The sequence below is a fragment of the Choloepus didactylus genome, chromosome 12 (assembly GCF_015220235.1).
Source record: "Choloepus didactylus isolate mChoDid1 chromosome 12, mChoDid1.pri, whole genome shotgun sequence".
Classification (NCBI taxonomy): Eukaryota; Metazoa; Chordata; class Mammalia; order Pilosa; family Megalonychidae; genus Choloepus; species Choloepus didactylus.
This window is the reverse complement of record NC_051318.1, coordinates 50425030-50443378: the sequence shown is the minus strand read 5'-3', so window position 1 is coordinate 50443378 and position 18349 is coordinate 50425030.

The window sequence follows — 18349 nt, the reverse complement described above, 5'->3', positions numbered from 1 at the left end:
TTGATGTAATAAGTGTTTTCAAGGTAAGCACATCAGTGCAAATACATTCTTTATAATGACCTTTTCTTTTTAAAGCACTGTAAGTGAACAAAAATAATTCAAAAATGAATGCAAATTGAGATAAGCATGCTTGAATTCATTAGACTTTTTGTTATGAGCCTATGTGGGATGCTGCAATCATGTATTCACATAAGACTTTTAGAAATATTTCATACATAACAGCAAGTTTTCAAAGAGCAAATTAATTATTCAATGTTGGACAGATCTACCTCTAAATCTGTGTTTTAACTGCCCCCCTACTCCTTGCACTCTGATAGAATTATACAAAATCAGAAAGTCATGTGGGTGAGGGCCATGTAAATAGAGTACATGTATATTATTATAATTTTTATAAACACATCTTTAAAGGACAAATGTTAACTTATTATGATGCCACATCTGGGACACCAATATACCTATACCAAATTTCTGTTCAATTCAGATAATTAAATTGTCAAGGAGGTTCCTTATTTCATGTAAGAAACAACAATGCCCCGGTGCTGAACAATTCAGGAATGGCAGGGCAGTTAGGTGATGTCATCGGCATTCATCAACATTCTGGTACCTTTTCTCTTTCTATTTTGCTAACTTCCACCTGGAAGTTACATACTCATATTTGCAATATGGCTCAGGAGCATTCAGTTTTGCAGCCATACTCCAAAGAGTAAGAGTAAAGAAGTAAAGAGAAAGACAAAATGTGCATGCAGTAGCTGACTTTTTTCCTTTCAACCAGGTTAAAAATCAGGTTGTCTAGAAACTTCACTCAGTAGACTTCCACTTAAATCTCATTTGTCATAATTATGTTGCACTGACCCTTTGTCTCTTGGGAGCCTGTGAAATCATACCTTAATCTGGGCTCTCTACTCCCCCAAACCAACTTGGGATTCTAGTAATAAAGGATATGAGAATTTTGATTTCATGAAATAGCTTGTTGTGTTTCACACAAAATATTTCACACTTATATGACTAAAAATATTAATAGAATGAGAAAACAAAATGAATTAATAAATATCTGCATGTGAAGAAAAATAATACAAACTTTTGTATGATCAGTTAGGTTGCTCTACCCCCTTCAATTTCACAGTTGCCTGTTGATTTTTAAAATTTTTATTGGAGTAACATATAGACAACTTAAAATTTCTCTTCTTAACCACTTTCAAGTGTATAATTCAATAGTATTAATTATATTCCCAATATTGGTTTTAACCAGTCTTTTTTTCCTAATTTTCAAAGAGATCAGTATTTGCTCATTTGGGACTTTTGTGTTAGATCAAATGTAGATAGTAACTACTCAGTCTAAAATCACTTTCCCTGAACTGTATTATTCAGTATTCTGTAGATACAAAATAAAATGCTGCTTAAATTACAATGAATTTTTGAGATTTCCTATCCTTGAATGATGATACTGCTTCATCCTTAAAATACAATGTGAAAGCATACTGCGTATTAGTTACTGAGCTTACCTGAAATTTGATATACTCTAGTCAAATTAGTTAAAATGATTAAATGCTGAATTATATTGAATGTGCTCAATGGAAGTTTTGACATTTTTCAGACCCAGTCTCTGAAATATCATTATAAATTATTCATTTATAAATAAACCAACTCTCCTTCCACAGAATCAATTCACCATGTATTTCTTTTGAGAGTTTTTCTGTATGTCTTTAAAAAATAAAGAGAGGCTTTGTAGAACTAAAATGTTGTACTAATTTTGGATATTATTAGAGCCTATGTTGATTACCTGAAAATAGGGAAAATACTATTCTACCTAGTGAATTTCAGTGGGCCACATAAAAAGAAAATGTTTTTGAAATGTTGATTTTAAGTTACAATGGTGAGAACAAGGAGGAGGAGAGAGGAACAGAGAAGGAAGAGCAGAAGAAAGAGAAGAAAAAAAGACAGTTTTAGGAAGATTTTTTTTCAAATTATGAGTGCTTGGATGATATTACTAATATTTAATCTTCAAATTCATGACATTTGAGCATTAGGTCACCTTTCATTTTTTCCTTAAATGTGACTTCTCTTTCTGGCAAACAAATAAACTTTATTTTTTAATTTTTAAAATGTAACTTTAAGCTTTTGAACACCTGATATATTCAAAAGAAATGTACAAGAATTCATATTTTAATAACAAGGGTTTTTTAAATGTGAATTTAATGCCTTACAAACATGCCATACCTATGCATGTTTTGTATAACTTAGTTTTTTGAAAGTCTCATTTATTTCACATCCAGTTGCTACAGCAGCAGAGTACTGTAATATTTAGTTTGCGGCTTTTTTGATAAGGCTATCTTCAAATTACTGCATGTGCAGAACTTGTTGGATCATAATTTAACTTCACAGTGAAGAGACAACATATTAGTCCTATCTTGGCAGATTTATATTAGCTTCCTGTTTCAACTAGAATTATCTACAAACTATTAATTCTGGAGGATTTTATATTTCTTTTGATGATTAAATGGACTAGAATCCCCATGTGTTTCAGAGCGTCCAGAAAAAAATGCCATTTTTGCAACCTTATCCCTCTGATCAATGTTTTATGAATTATGTTGCTTTCAACTAAAAAATATATGACTCTAGGGCTTTTGTTGTTGTTATTGTTGTTATTTTTACTTTTTCTGTTTTCTTTGGAAACTCATCTTCATTACAGAAAAACTAATATTTATTAGTCAGACAGATTTTATTTCTTTTTATACTTTTCTAATACTGTTGGTAGACTTGCCTTTCACATATGTTATTCAAATGAAACATTATGCTCAGTGATTATTTTGGCTTTGATAGGTTTACTGAATTGTGTCCTCATAACCTCAATCCAATATGTATTACTGAGAAAACATTTTCAAATGCTGTGCATATATAGTCTTAATATACAATAAAAATATTTCAAATCAATGCTACATGGAGCTTCCTGAAGTACCAACCTGTTGAGCTTGAATAAAACACTATATATGTCCAGACTTGTCTGCAACACCAGCACTTGAGTAGTGACTTTTCCTTTATTGCTTAGATACACTAATGCAGACTTAACATTTTCTAGCAGTGCTAACCACATTTTTACACTTTGTCTTGCTCATTCAGAATAGTCATTGACTCTATTTACAATTCATGGAATCCATTTGAATAATCATGTAGTGGACATGGTAAACAAATATGGTTCTATTCTAGGATAATGATTATTCAAAAAAAAATGCTTCTGGGAAAATCCTGGAAAATATAAATCTCAGATAAGGCTTTTTTCTTCCACTCTTTCCACCCACGCCCCCCTTTTATTCTTTAAGATTTACCTTCCTATATTGTATAATGTAAAAGAAAGAGAAGAGAATTGCCTAGGTTTCCTTCTGAGATTTGCCAAAGGAAGCTGGAGAATTTAAAGAAAATAAGTTGACTTGCAAAGGTTATCAAAGGAGTCTAGAATTCAGTCCTGGCTTGTCAAAAAAATAAAAAAAGATAAAAAAGGATTACCAAGTTTACTAAATTTCTATTGTGTCCATTCATGATGTAAAATAATAGTAATTTTATTCCATGCTTATGATATTCATAATTTATATCATATCTTGAAAAATCTGCACTACAAAATTCAAAGGCAAATAGATTTCCTATTTTGTCAGCAAATTTGTATAAAATTCTATTTATTTTGGATACAAAACATATACAGGGTGACCTAAGCTTTTGGTTATTGTTTATTTGTTTATTTCTTTTTCCCTCCATCTGGGAAATGGTACTATCCATGCTTATTCAAAATGGAGGCAGGGCTAAGTGTCAGTTTTACGTCCTCGTATGTCATCGTGTTGTTTCCTCCACATTGCTTTCTTTTTGCTGTGGTTCCAATTTTGACATGTACATTCACTTACTCTGTACATATTTATGTACTGGATATAATGCACAAGATGCCTTTAATAAAATGCTGACCTATCTCAATGGATGTTAGCAGGGAAATGGATGTTGGGCAGTGTGTATAGTTATTCTCCACAGTCCACAAAGACTGAGTACTTCAGACTTTAATGAAGTTTGGGGAAATTATGGAAGTACAATATAGGTAGGAAAAAGTAATTAATGATATATACCACTTCTTTCTGTATCTAAATATATGGAATACAGAAAGTCAAACTATCACTCTCATGAATGCCTCCATTCCAAAACTTGCACTTTGTCTTCAGATCCACTTGAGGGCTCTCTGAAATTACCTCTTTCTCCTGACCTTGGCAGGGTGTATCTCAACCCGACTTAGAGAACTCCACCCCCCTCAACTTGCCTGCCTATTTTGGTTCTTGCATCTGCTAGTACATTTCCTTTTGTTATTTGATGTAAAGTTTTCTCAAGGCCTCCATAAGGTTTCCAAAAGTCTTAAAAAACAGCTAAGAGTGGCGCATCCATCAGATATCTCCACCTTTCATTTTATTCTCCCAATAGTCCTGAAGGTAAATAGTATGAAATACACACATAGATAAATACACACACACACCCACAAATATACCCAAACATCCTAGTCTGAAGGAAAAACATTCTTGTGTATAGTAAAGTTCTCCAACAGAAGGACTTATCCTCCAAATGTAAGGGCCTTTTATCACAATGAAATTAGTTCTTGTAATGGATGTTTGTCATTCACAGCTGCCCAACCTCTTTTGGTTATGACTCACTTCTCAATGTAGAATTGCCAATAAATAGCATTCTCTAAAGTCCCTCCTGTACAAGGAAGGCATATGATCGAAGTTCTACCTGCCAGAACCATGGGGACTTTCGTTCTTGTGGGAACTTTTTAAACAGATGGACTCTGCATTCATGTGCTGGGAGAGATGCTGCCTGGGAGTCTGGCATCTAAATCTAGCAATAGAAATTTCAGTCATAGGGGTTTTTATAAAGTCATATTATAGGATCACAGGGAACAGTAGCAATTTTGTCTTTCTATTTAGCTTATGGTGTGTTTCCAGCTGTTGTTTATTGAGGTTTTTCATGAACCCTTTCTCCAGCTCTATCAATGATTCTGTGAACTACGCAACATACATTAATCAATTGATTTTTCTGTTTACATGTTAGAATCTTAATTGGTACAATAGCAAATAAAAAATAAAACTGTTTCAAGAAACTGATCATCTTGACAATTGTCTTGGGAAAGTGATCCGTTTGGGTTTAAAAACAGTTCATATGAGTAGATGTAACCATAGTGGTCCACTTTGTCAATATAGTAGCAAACATCTATTGAAGTGATTTCCTATGGTTATTTACAGTGAAGTGCACTTGAAGCTAAGTCCTTACTAACTCAAATGGCTGTTGTTATGGAACAAAATGAAAGACATGGTGATTATAAGCATTGTGGGGCTATCTGGTTTGTCTGATTGCAGTAAGAACTTAAAAATAGAAAATCACATGCTCAAAGTATAGACTTCTGTGCTCTAGGAAAATCATCAATTAAATAAAAGCCTCAAATGAATCGCTTTTGCCTCACTATCATGGAGCTGAAATAGTCAAAACAAAGTTTATAGACTGACATTGTAGATTATCAAATTATTACATTAATTGAACTTCCTGCTTCCCAGTTTCCTTATATGAAAGCTAAAGTATTGACTGGAAAGCAATGAAATATGAGAATTAGAATTGAATAGCGCTATTCGGGGGGGATGCAGAATATAGTGTCTCAATTCCTAAGCCATGTTAAGACTCACTTGGCAGCAGAAGATTCTTCTATACCTCTGTCTCAGGCAGATGCCACTATCTTGTTTGAAGACTTATGAAGCTGTTGTCTGAGGCAATTATCTCATGAGTTGAAGGCAACTGTTTTCATTTCCCACTTCTACCAACCTTCTTTGTAAGATCCCAACATCCAGAGAGGCCTATTTAAGAGATCAAATCAAGAAGAAGAAATACAGCAAATTTAAAGATATGGTTAATTTTGGATATTGACAGAGATTAGAACATGTATTGGAAGACACTTTATCAAGGATAAAGAAACATAAGTTTTACTATACTAAATTTATCAATATGCCTCCATTGCCCTGAGATTCTGGTTTCTGAAACCATTATTCAATTGAAGCCTAAGGCAAATGAAGTTGAAATACTTGATATGCATTTTATAATGTAGAAAATTAATTCAAATACATTGAAAACTAGGAATAGTCAAATTATTCATAAATCCTAGCTATGGCCCTTGAGAAGGCTCACAAAATCCTGGTTTCACCAAAGTATTAAGAAGGGCATTGTTGAGGAAGGTTCAGTTTCTTTGAAAAGCACTTTGTTGGCTGCCCTACAAAAGCCAGAGAAAATTTTGCCAAGGAAACAATTTCCCTGGTTACAATGTGAAAAGTGAGCTACCTGTGTAGCACAAGCCACATGGCAGGATTTAACTTTCAAAGATAAGGTAGATTATTATCAGTAATTGACAATAAAACTGGAAATTAGAATTGTTTAAGCCACAGAGATTCTGATAAAATCAAAATTTTCAGAGCATCTCCATTATTAAATACATGAGAGAAGTTTATTAAACCTTAACTAGCTTGAGTCTGTTAAACAGAGGCCTGGTTTAAGCTGGCAGGAAATATAAAATATCATGATACCTCACCCAATTTCTATACCTAACCAATAAACAGACACAGAGAACCTTGAAGTAACTGAAGACCAGTTACAAATAAGGCAGAGCTCTGCAAAAAATTCACAACTACATATGGTGAATCTTACTTCTAGCATTTCTGAATAGTCTAACTGCATGTTGAGAAAAGGGGAATGCAAAGGAATTTTAGATATAACCTGGCCCTAGGTTAATGTCAATACCCAGACTGAGAAGAGCACTATAGTGTGCTGCTGATCGTAGTTGAACTTTGGAGACGATCATGAGATAAACACATTTTGGCTGTAATTTGTCTCCTGGTGGATCCAGTTTTTCTGTGGTTAATTTTCTTGTCAATGATTAAATATTTTAATAGAATATACTCAGTAAATATTTGATACCACATATTAGCTAAGCAACCAATGGACTAAAGTTTCTTATTGGAATGATCAAATGGAAATCCCTCAATACCACTCATCCTACTAAAACAAAACAAAGTTTGATTAACAGCAACATCTTTTATACTGTTTGAGTCTTAATAAAAATAAAATAATAATGCACACCCTTTCTTTATTTTTCTCCATATGAATTTCCACAAGTGTTCTTAAGTTTATAGGAAAAAATGACCATAATTATGAGAGTACTGAATGGATTTGAATTATTACTCAGTGAGAGTAAATTTGATTATGAAGCTATAGAAATCATGGTTCATTGTATTTTAACTTTTATTTTTGTGGGAAAATTTCAACACTGTTAACTAACTCAGACATTAGTTTTAATCCTCTAATAAATAAAAATTAATATGCTAATATTTTTGTTTTTATTGATCTATTAGTGAAGTTTTACATTTGTACTTATTTTTCTAGCTTAAATATACTTAATATAATTTTCTATAAATATATTTTTCTTATTAACTCATTTTAAACTAAGCAATAGTTTGTCATAATTTTTCCCAGGGACTTTTATTTATGTATGCATGCATGCACAGTTTTGACTTTGCTACTTTCATTTTTCTATAATAATTCTTGTAGTTCTTATGTCATCAAATTTATCATTTTTTCTTAATATATTTTTATATATATTTTCTACCCTAAAGTTTATTTTCAATAAAATCTCAAAAGATGTCTACTTGATTTTTTTAAGATTAAATCTTTAATCCTATATTTTATCAGGAAAATAAATATACATTCTCTCAAAAAAGCAATTTCTTCTTCCTTAGCAGTAAGAACCACCCAAAAGACGCAGACATGAGATTATTGCCAAACAGTCTCTCAAAAAAAAAAAAAAAATGATGAAAAGAAAATGCAAATGAAATATTAAAAGACTTTGAGCATAAAATTGTTGAGTGACAGATTTGATTCTAATTGGCTAAATGGCAACAGCTTTTAGACAAGTGCAAAAGAGACTTCTTTTCTGAGAGAAGCACAACTTGAAGTTAGGGTCTTAAAACAATGAAACTAGGGTCTGAGGGAAACTTTTCAGACCATGATTAGAGTAAATATGTTGTGACGGAAAACATCATATTCTCAACTATATATTTACAGTAAATATAAGTTTGAGTTTTTTGAAATAACATTGGTATCATCTCACAATATAGATTCAAGGCATAACTCCAAAGTGTTACTGAGTGAAAAACAGTTCTATAAATCTCTGTGATGGTTGTATTTGATAAAAGTGCAAATTTTAGGTTTTCTAGGAGAATTAATGAATGATATACTTCAGACAATATTCCAAGAATATTCCTTCTTAAAACTGATTTTTATTTTTCACACAAAGAAGAGAACAATCTACTTTAATTTTTTTTCACAGTGGCTTTTCAATTTAGTTCATAGCTGTATGCACTAAGAATTAGCAAAGAAATAGCAAAGTTGACCTCCTCATGTAAGAATGAAAAGATCTAACCAGTATATATTTATAAAGAGTGGTTTACTTAACTTCACAGGGAAGTATGTTTAGAGTTCTTGCAGACTGGGTCAAGATTTTAACAAAAATACAAAAATATCTACAACAGTTTCAATTTGTGAATCAGCATATGTCTGATACCCTAATGTTCCACATGAAAACAAATATTTTAGTCAATCTTTATCTAGTGGAGGCAACAAAAAATATCTTACCTCAGCTTTAAAGCCTTTATTGCCGGTTTTCAAATCTACTATAACATAGCCTTTTAAAAGTGAAATAAATCATATTTCTCAGTGGTGCATAGAAATTTAACCATTCCAATTTCGTGACTTTTGTGTCCATGTTCTCCCCAGAAACCATTTTTGTGCTGCTTATGGAAATTCACATTCTTTACAACATTTGAATTCAATTCTAGTTTTACTTCCTCCAGGAAAATTTCTCTGATTACTTCAAATCTTGTTTTCCCTGTCAAATAAGACTACTAATGAAGAGACTCTTCTTTAAAGTACATTTACCATTTTTTTTTTAAATCTCAAACATCTCTTGTATGGTTTTGCATGAAATGTATGTTTAATATGTCCTTATGAATTCAATTGATTTTTAATACAAGCATCCAATTTACAAACATTTTATATAATGAACACCATTGTTTTCTTCACTTCTATTTGATTTATGGATCTCTTGTCTTCTCAAACGGAATAGAAGTTGTTGAGGCAGATAAGCAATGGGTTTTATTTTCTGATACTATCTTCTCCACATTAACACAATATTAAATTTATAGTAGGCTCTCTATTATTAATCATTAACTGATTACTAAACAAGTAAATAAATATTTAGCTATAATATTGTATTTGATCCAAAATATTGTTAGTAATTCAACTGGAATGAAGATGAATGGGAGGAATTTCTGTAGTAGAAAAAATAATATTCAAGAAATTGTAAGCATGACTGCCTATTATCAGTTCAACTATAGGCAGTTATATATAAATATAACTGAATATGTCTATAATATTATGAAATAAAGCAATGATCATATTAATAAAATGTTAAAGTCAACTTCTGCATTAGATCAAAACAGAAAATTGCACCGTATAGATTTTCAAATACCACTGATCTGCAAAAAGTAATTTAAAGTCAATCTCTATAAGGAAAATGAATATGTAGTTTCTGAGTAGCTGTCTTTCCAACTTATAATAGAGAAAGTCGTGCTGAGGAAGAAACAATTGTCCTCTCGGTCACATACTCACAGAAACTTTTTCATGCCCAAGTCTTCTGTGTCTTGTTCTATCCCTGAGATGCTGCCCTCTCTAGATTGCTTGTCTCCTCTGCCTTCAAGTTGGGCATGTCTTATGAGAATAAAAGATTATTAGATGAAATAAAATCATTTTTTAGTGGAGAATATTTTTATTCATTACTCCATTACAAGTAATCAATTTTAGATGATAGATACGATTATCCTAAGTTCAGTAGCAAAGTGACAGAAAACACAAATGAAATGAGCATCAGCAGAGTGAAACGAAGTAGCCAGTGGAGTAAAATGCTAAGTAAAGTAAGAGGAGAACCAAAGGAAGATGAAGTCTCTCAGGTTTCCATGTAAACTTACACAGAAAGAGAGGTTATGTGATTAGAATAGTAAGAGTTAATTATGTCATCCTGTAAACCAACACTGTTTCTATTAATAACCTGAATGCTTTGTGGGCCAGTAAGGAGATAAGGGCAGTTACATAAGCATTTGTTTCAAATAGTTAGAAAATAAAAGCAAAATAAACATGAATAAACAGAAGAATGGAATTAGGGAGACAAGAAAGAAATTAATGAAATAGAGAACAAACATACAGAGTGAAAAAAAAAGGCTAAAGTTAGTATTTTTGCAAAGCCTAATAAATTGATATATCCCTGTGGGAGGCAAAGGGTGGGGAGAAAGAGAGAGAAGACAAAATATGTAAAATTAAATCAAACTGAAATTCAGGGCATAAGCACACATGTTGCATAAATTAAACAGATAATGAAAGAATTTTATGGAAAATTATTTGCCAACAAATTTTACAATTTTCATGAAATAGAAAACAAGGAAAAATCTTGAGAAAAATAACAAAACTGACACATCAAGAACTAAAAAAAAAAATCTGAAAAGTGCTACATCTAAGAAATAATTTAATCTGCCATTAAAAACTATTCCACAAAGAAAACTATGCCTAAATTCCTTCACCATTAAAGAAGTAGCAAATATTTCAAAGAAAGTTAACATGCTCTTACACCATATTTGCTGACAAGTAGAATCAGAGAAAATGCTTCCATACTCTTTTCATGTGGCCAACATAATTTTGTGGCCAACATAACTTTCAAGGCAACATCAGACAAAAAATATTATAAAGGAGGTAGAATGTAACTGAAATTTATGTATATCAGTCTCAAGCTCAGGGATTCCCAATCAGCAGGACTGCTGATGAAATTACTACAAATGCAAGGGTTCTCACATCCCCTTAGGTTTAAAAATTTGTTAGAATAACCCCCCAAATTCAGGAAAGTTCTATATTTAGGATTAAATTTCTATTATGGCAAAACGAATATAAATAAGGAGCCAAAAGAAAAGACACATAGGACGAAGACTGGGAAGGTGTTGAATGAAATGCATTTCCCATGGAGTCAAGACATGTCACCCTCTCAGCACATTGTTATGTAACATCAGAAAAGCTACTTCTAGCTTCAGTGTACATTTTTTACTGGGGTTCTGTTAGATAGGCATTTTTGCTTGAATCAATGGCCATGTGATTGAAATTAATCCGCAGCCCTCCTCCTGTCCCTGGAGGTCATGTTGACATGATAGGGCACAAAGCTCTAAACCCTTAATCACATGCTGGTTTGCTGTTGTGGCCAGCCCCACCCTAAGGCTCCCAGTGTGGCTGGATGCACGCTGAGTCATCTCCTTAGGATAAACTATCAGCTGTGGTCGAGAGGGCTCATGATGAATAGCAAACACTCAGGGAAATGCCAGGTATTCAGAGGTGACCTCCTAGGCACCAAGACAAAAGACCGACTTCTACTATTTGGGGACCAAATTCTTTATTATATGTCTCTGAACAATGCCTAGCACAAACAAGCCTAATTAAATGTCAACTATTTATATTTATTGACTCAACAATAATAATGGAGTGATTTATCAAGCCAGATTTTATGAGAAAGAGGATTGGGTTCGATCTCTTCTCCACTTGGTTCTATGAGAAAATGAACAGAAGCTGTAGGGAAGGTCACTGCTCATGGTATTAACTGCATAGAGAAATAAGGGCCCGAGAACAGCATTCCCTGCTCTGATGGGCAGGAAGATGGGAATGGGATACCATTTAAAAGATCAGAGCCAGTCCAGTGGCCATTTGCTTCATCTAATCAAATAGAGCCTTTGGGAAACCCCTGACAGAGGACTTGCTGCAAAGATGTGTAACCTATCCAGGCCCATAGGGCACCTTACTTGAATTAATATTCTGCTGTTGCCATGTTGGAACTCTTAATAATTTAGGAAAAACAGGTCCTACATTTTCATCTAGCACTGGATACCACAAATTATGTAGCCAAATTCAAAAATGTTTTGGAAATTTCCTAACCTGTGTCATATTTACTGATCTGTTTGAAAGAAGCTGTAAGAGGTGGAATTGTTGTTGCTAGAATTAAGAGAGTAAAGAGTTTCAGAATTCTGCCTATTTGACCAACCACTCACCATCTTAGTGCTCATGAAAAAGTGTGAATGCTCTTGAGTGCCCTGCTTCTCAATGAAGAATATGAATCTAACAGATATGAGGAAGCTGTGGGAGTTGCTTACAAGTTAATTTATTAAAGATGGCTATATTCTCAATACAGATCTCAGGTTTTATAAGAAGTAGTATAAAGAACATATCTAAATTTATTTGATTGATATATTTACTTTTAGGAATGATCACTAACAATGTGAAGAGTTCAGTGAGAAACAATATGAATATTTGTTTCATAGTAAGTGCTGGATAATAGTTGAAATGGATGCTTTAACAAATTTTACTTCATTTTAAATTCAATATTTCATAAATTATTTTGACATCATAAAAAAAGAAAATCTATAAGTTCACAAAATTAAGACATCTTAAAATATGAAAGGGAAACAAAATCTGAAATATGACTTCTTGATTTCTCATTAAGAAAGCCTGAAATTTTCTCTTGTTGTTCAGAGTGCATTTTTGCCAACTACAGTGGAAACCTTAAAATCTTAGGCCTAAATGTGAAAGTCATTAACAAGTCAAAATTGCTTTAATATTGAATTAAATTTACTTATTTACTCCAGCACCTTTTCCACTATTTATCATGGTAATAAATTAATAAATGAAAGACAATTGTGAATTGATTTATTTCTTTAACTAATATTATATTTTGTTACAAGTGATGAAAATCCGATACTGAATCCAACTTATTATTATATGACAATGTATACCAAATTATCTGCATAAAAGGGACTTCAATGATGCACTTATACACAATGACGATGTGTATAAGTGCATGCTCTTTTATGGAGGGGATAGGCACTGTGTTTATGTGTTTATATGAGATCAAAGGGGTCTATGTGCCATAGAAGGACAGTTATAGGGCAGTGGATTGAATGGAATTTCCCTGCAAAATTTTCCTAAGGTTCTCAAACAGCAAAAATTCAACACAGAATAATGAAGCAAGTTTTTTCATATGGAGGGGGAGAAAGCATGAAATTATTCATGTTTATTCTGTTGCTGTGGTGATACCTACTAAATAGAATTTCAGTTAAAACTAAGAGACAGAGGAGATTATTAGATCAAACTAATAAATAGAATGACCCAGGAATCTATGAAAATATTAGCATTGTGATGAATAAAGCAATATGACCAAGACTTAATTTTTAACAAAATCCCAATCAATGTATATTATTGATTCAGCAGAGATAGCAATGGTTTCCATTGCTAATGTGTTTTTTCTCCTGCCTAATTTCCAGATATAGTTAGATAAATCCTTCTATAACTTTCTTCTGCTTATTTGAATGAAAGTCCAATCCTAAGGAAAACATAAGAGTCCAGAAAACATGAAAAGGAACAATTTAAGACATATTAATTATTCAAAATTTAGAGTTTTAACAATAGTTATAAAGGATTGTGTTAATGGGATAGAAAACCCTGAAGAGATGTCTGTGTTTAGAATATAGTTTGCTATCCAAAATTGCTGCATTACCTGCCCCCACATTGCTTTCATCCTGGGCAAAAGTTCTTTAATTCTATTCTTAAGTGTAAATGTCTTGCCCCAGACTCTACAGCCATTACTAAACTGGAGAAATGATTTGTAAAGAAATTATTTGGGAGCTCTAGATCAGTACATAGGTACACAATTTCAGGTCAAACTTTTGCTAGTATTCTGCAAAGCTGGAATAGCTAGCTGCGATGTATTCCACTTTCCTATCGTTGGATACACCCTACCTAGTCACCGAATACCCATGTTGTGCTTTTATGGTTAGCATAAATCTGTTTCATTTCCTTTTGCTTACACTCTATCAAGATGGTTCACCTTGTGGTGACCCTCCTTTGAAACCTGATTTATTTTAGCTAATTAATTTTATTGGTTGTCATCCCTTCACATCCATGGGAACAGCAGATTGGTAGATGGAGCCTATACAAGCCGCCTCTTGATGTGCTGTCTTTAAAACTATGATTGCCCTTAGCTTCAGTGATCCTATCCTTCCGATTGTAACTACATATCTAGCTATAATTTTACTATTTACAATAAATCTTGGAAATAGATATTATTATAATTGCTATGTTACATGTTAGTAAAGTGCTACATTAGAATGCTTATTACCTAAAGTCACAGAAGTGATAGACTCACATGTGATAGAGGCTGTGACCTTAATATCTATCCTTCCCCCAAATTTGTAGATACCAATACATAGCTCATTTCTTTTCTTGGCATAACACATCACTAACATTCAAATTTGTTAAATCTAATAATATATTTTTTTATTATTTATATCTGATTTTCTGTACTTATTCCCTGAAATAAAATTATTGTGTTTCAGATCAATTTTTAAATAGCAGTGTATATGTGAGGTTAATCGTATAATGACACTGACCCCAGAGAAAAATGGTTTCTGTGAACAAGTAATTTAAAATGGTCAGGAAATGTAAGTCAAAAGTTGTGAGTTCAGTATTTGGAAATTATACGTCTGATAAGGGTATGATATCCCATATATATAAAGAAATCCTACAAATCAACAACAGAAGATCAAAAACCCAGTTATAAAATGGGCAAAAGTTATGAATAGACATTTTTCCAAAGAGGAAATACAAATGGCTAAAAAGCCATTTGAAGACGCTCATCTTCATTAGCTATAAGGGAAGTGCAAATCAAAACTACAATGAGATATCTCAGGACTATAAGAATGGCCATTATTAAACAAACATGAAACTAGAAATGTTGGAGAGGATGTGGAGAAATAGGAACACTTATTCACTGCTGGTGGGTATGTAAAATGGTACAGCCACTGTGGAAGACACTTTGGAGTTTCCTCAGAAAACTGAATATTGAGTTACCCTATGACCTGGCAATTCCTCTACATGATACACACCCAGAAGTTCTGAAAGCAGTGACATAAACAGATGTTTGCACACTGATGTTCATGGTGGCATTATTCACAATTGCCAAAGACAGAAACAAACTAAGTGTCCATCAACAGATAAACAAAATATAATATATACATAGGATGGAATATTTTGCTGCAAGAAGAAGGAATGAGGTCCTGAATCATGTGACAACATGGATGAACCTTGAGGACACAATGCTAAGTGAAATAAGGCAGACACAAAAGGACAGTTAATGTATGATTTCACTAATGTGAACTACCTAAAAAATGTAAAGTCAGAGTGCAGAATATAGGGCACCTAGAGATAGAAGATAGAGAAGGGGAGGTGGTTACCTAATATGTACAGATGTTTTAATGAGGTTGAACTTAAATGTTCGGGAATGGATAGAGGTGAGGGTAGTTCATTATTGGGATTATAAGTAATAGTGCTCTAGTGTAGGTGAACTTGATTGAAAGGGGTTGTTTAAAGTCATATATGTCAATGATTAATACTACAAATATAAATTAGTTCTTGCATGAACTACTATAAATGTATGACACTAGTACAGACAGTTAATAATAGAGTGGTATATGGGGGAAATTTACCTATTGCATGCTATGGACTATATTTAACAGTAATACCTTAATGTTCTTTCATCAACAGTAACAGGTGTACCACACCAAAACTAGGAGTAAATAGTTTGGAGGGGATAAGGGATATGGGGTGTTTTGGGTTTTCTTTTTTGCATGCATATGTCTATTTGTTATTTTTCTCTTTGGGGATATGAAAAATGTCTAAAAGTCAGTGTGATGGTCACACAATTAAGTGAGGATACTGTGAGACATTGATTGCATACTTTGGATAGAATATATGGTATGTGAATATATCTCAATAAAACCTGCATATTCAAAAAAATCAAACATTTAAAATGCAATGGTGAAGCTAAGCCTACTTAAAATTATGCTTAAGAGTCACCCCCAGAGAACCTCTTTTGTTGCTCAGATGTGGCCTCTCTCTCTAAGCCAAACTCTCCAAAGTCTCCACCTTCCTCCTTACATGGGGCATAACTACCAGGGGTGTAAGTCTCCCTGATAATGTTGGGCATGAGTCCCAGGGATGAACCAAGTGCTGAAATAATGGAATTGAGAATGCCTTCTTGACCAAAAGAGGGAAATGTATGAAACAAAGTTTCAGTGGCTAAGAGATTTCAAATAGAGTTGAAAGGTCATTTTGGAGGTTACCACTATGCAAGCTTCAGCAAGAAATTGCAAATTGCCACAGTAAGCCAAGCCCCAACCAACAGTATTCCTGAAAACCAGAAAGAATATCCTGGGCTCTTTCTAAGACTCTATAAATGTTTTACTTAGTAAGTTTATTTTTTCAGAAATTAAGGCCTCCAGATTGTTCCTATGCCAAATAAGCCCTGAAATCCACAGTTACCAGTCTCTCCAAAAACATCATCCAGGTTCATTCCTCTACCCCATAAGGTTAACACCCCTTTCCAGCATGAAGAAATTAAAATGGTTATTCTGAAGATTGAGAGAAAGAGCAAATGAGAGGGTCGAGGTGAAACTGAGAATTTAAGATTTAGAAAATGATAATGACTACTGAATCATTAAATAGATGTTTCTTTTTAGTTGCTAGTATATTGGGATTGCCAAAAGGCAATACCTGGAATTGTTGAACTGTAATCCAGTAGCCTCAATCTTTATAATGATTGCATAATTATATAGCTTTTATCTTGTGACCATGTGATTGTAAAAACCTTGTGACCGACATTCCCTTTGTCCAGTGTATGAGTAAATGAATAACAAAATAAATGCAAAAGTGAAAAAAAAAATAATAGGTCAGGAACATGGGGAAAAATTACCCCTATGTAAACCATGGACAATAATTATAGTACTACTTTAATAATCTTTCATCAATTGTAAGAAATGTAACTACTGTTAAAAAATAGTAGAATTCCCCCAAAAAAGTGTTAATTCAACTGTAACAAATTTTCCAAATGAATGCAAGTAATGGTGGTGGGGTGGTGTATGGGAATCCTGTATTTTATGCATAATTGTTCTATAAACCCACAAATTATCTAATAAATTTTTTTTAAATGTGCATTCAGGAGCCAATATATATAGTTTTCGGGTATATGTGTGTAAGTGTGTATGCATATGTGTGTGTGACTGCAAAAGTGGGAGAAAGGATCACAAACTTAGTTAAGAAAACATAAAATGTATAAACCAAAGTGAACAGGAAAGTAATATATATCAATTTGGATAGTAGGGTCAAAGATAGCCAGAAATTTGATCTATCACACATATCAAAATAAAGCTTCTTGCAGAATATGTAAAATATTCAAAAGCATTCAACACAAGTTATTGCTTTTTAAAATCCACAGACAGAAAAGGAAACCCTTAAAATTGTATGTTGTACTAACTCAGAATGAAATTGAATCCCTTCAGCAACAGAACAAGACACTGTCAAATCCAAATCAGCAAACAATTCATTGTGTACTGTGAAAGAGGAGACCTCTCAACTAATGAATAAAAATGTCTCATTTCAACCAAAATATGAGATGACTGTTCTCTCCAAGGTAGTCTGCCTCATTTCTGGCATTGGCCAATTCTATTCTCATCATCTAAAAGGGTCAGAATCAGTAGAGAATTTTAATAAAACTTTGCAAATTCCCCATTTAAAATTGTCATTCATTATTTCTTCTCACAGAACTAATGCACAATGTGACTATAACTGCTTAATTCTCAGTACAAAATTTTAAGAGTTTATAATCTTCAGTAAAACATCCTTTTCTTCAACCACATTCCAAATTTTTCCTATTATTCTTAAATAATATTACAATACAGTAAATTATCCTGCTCATCTGCTTTTAACTCAGGAACTAAGATCATGAATTTGTTGAACCTTGGCTGAAAACAGAGTAGACCATACCGTCAGTGAAATATGAAACAATTCTAGGTGTCCTGCTTTTGTGTCTGTGTACTAAAGTAAATTGGGTAATCTTATAGGATGTTTTCCCCTGGTAGAGAAGGGTCGTTTGGGGTTATTTTTTCTAGTAGATGTGAAATATGTTTTTGGAAACAGATGTAAAAAGTAAGCAGAGAATTATTCTATACATTTTCTACCTTAGCTAATATATCTTGTTCCTGTTTTTACACATGTATTAGCATCTTTTCTCCAACACTTCCCTCAGGGTATATTATAAAGTTGTTTTTTTGTTGTTGTTGTTGTTTTTTTTTTTTTCACCAGTCAGGGGTAAAAGTTA